Genomic DNA, 6,055 nt, shown 5'->3' with positions numbered 1-6,055 from the left:
TGAAATATTTTTGTTTATGTCAAGTTCTTTTTCACTTCAAATTTCTTTAGGCATTAATGCATTTTATTTACATCATTTACTTAGTCTTCGGGCGTTTTGCTTCTCAATGGATCCTCGAATGACCAGTTTATCTAAGAGAGACCAAACTCTAATAAGATTTACGTTTAGTACATTTGGTATTTTAAAAACATTTGATATATATACATTTAATTTTTACATAATACAAGACTAGTAGCTTACGGAATCGTAATCAACACAAGGCATATTAATTAGCTCATACCGGTGCTGTGTCCCTTGAATTATAAATTTTGATTGATTCTTTTTAATCTAGCGTATCTTAAACTTATGAAATGATTCAGATTAATATTTAAGAGAAAATAAAGCTCACAAACTGATCTTCTCCCTGGATATTTAATCGGTTGTAAGCAATGAGCCTATATCCACATGACTACATGATTGAGTACTGTAGTAGTATTCGGACTCATCATCTGGCTCAACAACCCAAAGCTCGATATAATTGCCAATAGACTACCATCGGTTATAAATTTCTAGTATTATAAAAAAGGTATAGTCCAATGACTTAATAATCAGATGGGATGGGACAAAGCAATCTTATCCGCTAATGACTGTATATCTCATTTTCTTAAGTATTGTATCTTATACATATAAAACAAAATCTTAGGCTACGTTAATACTACAATAGTTTTTTCTTCAAAAATTCAATATCAAAATTATCGCTTTAATTTATTAATTAAAAGATAAAAGGAATAAACTACACACAAACACATCAAATTACATAACTTTAATATATTTTTTTCTTTATGTTTTTTATATGATTTTGCATACATTCACGTAAGAGTTTGTGTGTTTTATATAATATAAATATTTTATCCTTTTGGTTATATATTATTTCTGCCCACATATTGTTTTATAAAATCAAGACAAGTACTACTATCAGCAAAACAAGAATATTTCAAGCACATTCCGCCAATCATAATTCAACAACTCGAGAAAGATGTGTACATATGTAAAGAGAGCTCGACGCCACAGAGAAAAAGGTTGGACCGAATCACCACAAAGCCATGCTCAGGAACCCTAATTGGGGATGTTGGCTAAATGGCTTTGTGACACGTATGTGTGCATTTGTTGTGTCAGAGTCAGTAAAGTAAAAAAGCTAATGTGTGATGTTCCAATAAGGATGTTGAAACTGGTCGTTTTGTCTGTGAGACCTGTACATTTATGGAAAGGAGGAGCCATGTCTACCGCACTCTTTAGTTTATTCCTTAATACTTTGTCGTCACTCGTCATTCTTTAGATATATACAAAAACTAATACTCGTACAGTTTACTCTGAATTTTTCTCTGAAAACAGTTCACGTTTCATATGTTATTCTAGGTTTTTCTGTGTCGATTGATAGCATCAATGTATATTTATATTTCAGCATAACTATGAAAGACAAAGAACAAGAAATATTTTACTCTGAATAATACTTTTATTACTTAAAGATACAGGGTAAGAACGGAGCTTATATATAACCCTAGTAGAACGATCTAGACTATAACAGTTGGAGAGATAAAGTTAAAAGTAGATCCTATCCAGCTGCACATAAAGATAAGAGAGGATTGAAGGGGTTTTGCGTATCCCATACAAGCTTCCTCTGTCTTGCAAGAGGATAAAACCGGAGAAGATGATCGTTGAGTGTTGAGCGTGATGGGCTTAGCTTGGGCCTTCGACACACAATGAGCCTCTATACTAACATCCCCCTCAAACTTGGGATGGGGTTTACTTCCACACCAAGTTTGGTTCGCAACAATTCAAATGGTCGTCGAGTTAGAGACTTTGTGAATATGTTCGCTACCTGATACGCCGCTGCAATGTGTTTGGTTTCGATTAACCTCAACGCCACTTGTTCTCGAATGTAATGCCAATTTGTATCAAAGTGTTTGGATCTCTTGTGAAGCGCCAGATTAGTACTGAGGTAGACTACCGACATATTGTCACAGAGAAGCATCGTAGCATGCGGTTACGCTATTTTCAAGTCACGTAGTAGCTGAGAGATCCACGTGATTTCTTGCGGAGTAGACGTAAGAGCTCTATACTTCGCCTCTGTAGATGATCTTGAAACTGTTTCCTGTCTTTTCGCCGGCCAAGAAATCAGATTTGGACCAAGAAACGTACAGAACCCTGTTGTGGATCGCCTTGTCTCATGACATCCTGCCTAGTCACTGTCACAATGAGCCAAGAGGGAGAGGTTTGAATCCTTCCTGATGTGTAAACCAAGGTGTTGTGTTCCTTTGAGATACCGTAAGATCCTCTTGAGTAAACAGAATTCAGTCATGGTTGGAGCATGCATTATTTGACATATAAGGTTCACAGCGTATTGGATGTCCGGTCTGGTGATTGTCAAGTATTGTAACTTGCCAGCTAGACTCCAAAAGTATGTGGGCTCCGGGAACAGTCGAGGATCAAGATCCTCAATACGTTGAGGAAGTGGTGTAGGCATAGGATTGCAGTCTGTCATGGCTGCAACATTAAGAATCTCCTTTACATACGTATTCTGGTGAAAAAAGACTCCATCAGGATGAGTAGCCATTTCAACTCCAAGAAAGTACTTCGGTACTCCCATATCTTTCATTGAGAATCTCTGAGGCAAAGAAGCTACAAGCTCTTGAATAACTATATCATCACTTCCTGTTAGTAAGATGTCGTCTACATACAGTAGTAAGACCATTGTTTTGTTGTGTATGTTGTAGGTGAACAAAGACGGATCTGATTTGCTGCACACGAAGCCAAAGTCAATCAAGAAGTTGCTAAATGTATCAAACCAGGCCCGTGGGGCTTGTTTGAGACCATACAGCGCCTTTGTCAGCTTGCAGACATGATTTGATCGGTTTGGATCTTCAAAGCCCTCCGGTTGATACATACAGACAGGTTCTTTCAGTTCACCATGAAGAAACGCACTTGAGACGTCAAGCTGTTTGACTTGCCATCCTTTTGATACTGCAATATCCAACATTAATCTGATTGTAGCCGTTCTAACCACAAGGCTAAATGTTTCCAAATAACCAAGCTCTTCTTCTTGCTCAAAACCTTTAGCCACCAATCTTGAACGCAAGCACTTAACCATTCCATCAGGATTTAATTTCACAGTATGAACCCATCTGCTACGCAGTATATTCATATCATCTGTTGCAGGGACTAATGTCCAAGTATGCAACATATGAATGATATTTATCTCTGTAGTAACTGCTTCATTCCATCCCGAGTGGTTCTTAGCTTCTCTTATATTTTTAGGTAGAGCTACTGAGTATTTCGGTGCAAGCAAAGCATATCTAGAGCTTGGCTTATGTATTCCTGCCTTTGCTCTTGTCTGCATCGGGTGCTGATTAGGCGCCTGAACCTCTATGACAGGGTGATGAACTTCAGCTAGTTCCTGTCATTAAGCTTCAACGTAACTGAACTGAGAACATGAATGTTACTCGGAAAATGATAAGGATTCATTGTATCCGCCATTGAAAGCACCTGTTAAGGTTTACAATGGCTCTGATACCATATGAAAGACAAGAACAAGAAGTATTTTACTCTGAATAATACTTTTATTAGTTAAAGATACAAGGTAAGAACATAGCTTATATACAACCTTAGTAGAATGATCTAGACTATAACAGCTGGAAAGATAAAGTTAAAGGAAGATCTTATCCAGCTGCACATAAGGATAAGAGAGGGCTGAAGGGGTTTTGCGTATCCTATAGCTGTGATCCCGTACAAGCTTCCTCTATCTTGCAAGAGGACAAAACCGGAGAAGATGAACGTTGAGTGTTGAGCGTGATGGGCTTACCTTGGGCCTTCGACACACAATGGGCCTCTATACTAACAATAACATGTTACTTTCACTAATCTTGTTTTATAAAGATTCGAGTATGTAATATGTTTTATATTCTGTAGAATTAATTCTAGGGTAATTTTTGCAAATAGCTATTTTTTATTTTCTTCACAAATATTTCCTAAGAGAAAAAGTGAAAAATAATTCGTATGAGAAAAAAAGAAAAATAACCAAAATAAATTTCACTAAAAAAGGAAAAATATCTTATACCACTTGTTTTATAGACATGGGTGAAGAAGCTTGGGTGCAAGTAATTAGTATAAATTTAATAATTGATATATACTATGATGATAAAAGTTAAAATAGGAAGGCATTGAAACCATGTTCATCAGAAATTGTGGGTGCAATTCAACCATTATAAGCCATTTTCATATAGTATGTCCTATGTAAAAAATTAAATTTCTAAATATTAATGGGTGCACATGCACACCCATACCTTTCAACCTAGCTTCGCCCTTATTTATATAAAGATATATAAATATAAATAAATAATGAAAAGAGTTTTTTGCAAAATTAGCCTAAAACTCAAAGTCAAACACAAAACTAACTTCTCTTTTTTTGGAAATTAGTTTTGCCCTATTCACCCCACAAATTAATATAATTCACGAAAATGCCATCAAATTTTATTTTTTTTCGAAAATGACATTTTTACTCTCTCACCCTCATCATCTTCAAGTAATTACAAGATTGCCATCATCATCAATATTCCAACCACCATGAACAACCAATTTGAAGCTCTTAATGCTCCCAAAATTGATTTACCCTTCTTCTTTCTCCATTTTTATGAACTAAACACAACATCTCTCTCAATTTCTCTCCACATTCAGCTAAAAAAACCCAAGATTTTGATTCTACATTTTTTCATGGTTCATAGAGTCATAGAGGCTAACGATTCTGGGTGGGTCACTTTCGTTTGAGATTTTGTGTGCTTGGAGAAGCCTTATGTGTGCTAAGGAAGTTATCTCACCAATTTAAGGTATGAAATCGAGTTTTTTTCCAGTTTTGTTCGTCCAGGCGACTTCCTAGGTAAATCGTCTGGCAGTAGACGACTTGTCTGGAAGTCGTCTGGTCAATGTAGAGGTTATTTTTGCAATTGACTTTGAAATCTGTTTTTTGAAACGACTGAAATATAAGTCGTCTGCTTTTGTTTGGTTACAAAAAAATCTCCAAAGAACCTAGACGACTTACATGTTAGTTTTGCATTTGACTGGATTTTGTCAGAATTTTGATCTTCATAGACGACTTATTTTTCAGTCGTCTGGTGGAAAATTGAAATATCAATATTTTTTTAAAACCCGACGACTTACATGTAAGTCGTCGTAGGTTAGTTTTGCCATTGAAAAAAAAAACTTCAATATTTAATTATACCCAGACAACTTACAATTCAGTCGTCCGCCCGACGACTTACATGTAAGTCATCTAGGATTTTATTCCGAGATTCTGGTCAAACATCGTAAATCCTGGACGACTTACATGTAAGTCGTCGGACGGACGACTGAATTGTAAGTCATCTATATATAATTAAATATTGAAGTTTTATTTTTCAATTGCAAAACTAACCTATGACGACTTAATTGTAAGTCGTCTAGTTTTAATAAAATATTGATATTTCAATTTTTCACCAGACGACTGAAATGTAAGTCGTCCAGGAAAGTCAAAATTCTGAAATAATCCAGTCAAATGCAAAACTAACCTATGACGACTGAAATGTAAGCCGTCTAGCTTTTTGGTGTTTTTTTTTAACCAAACAAAAGTAGACGACTTATTTTTCAGTCGTCTCAGATAACAGATTTCAAAGTCAATTGCAAAAATAACCTCTGCATTGACCAGACGACTTATATTTTAGTCGCTTGAAAGACTTAGATTGAAGTCGTCCGCATCGATCTTTAATAAAATTTCGTTTTCTTTGTTCTATGTTTGTTAATGTGTTTTATTTTGACTTTTTCAGATGATGCGTCAGTTACATGCAGTGTATGAAGAATGGTCGTTGAAAGATGGATGTTGGAATTTTGTGGTTGATCATTTCAAAGGAGCGAGAATGTTATTTTTGAGTGAAGTTTCGACACATGCTGATCTTGTTGCAATGGCTCAAGACGACTTTCTGGTAAATCGTCCAGACGACCTTCTGGTAAATCGTCCAGACGACCTTCTGATTAGTTTTCTACCGACTTA

The sequence above is a fragment of the Brassica napus genome, chromosome C3 (genome assembly GCF_020379485.1).
Source record: "Brassica napus cultivar Da-Ae chromosome C3, Da-Ae, whole genome shotgun sequence".
Lineage (NCBI taxonomy): Eukaryota > Viridiplantae > Streptophyta > Magnoliopsida > Brassicales > Brassicaceae > Brassica > Brassica napus.
The sequence above is the reverse complement of the archived record's forward strand: the minus strand, read 5'-3'. Positions refer to the sequence as shown.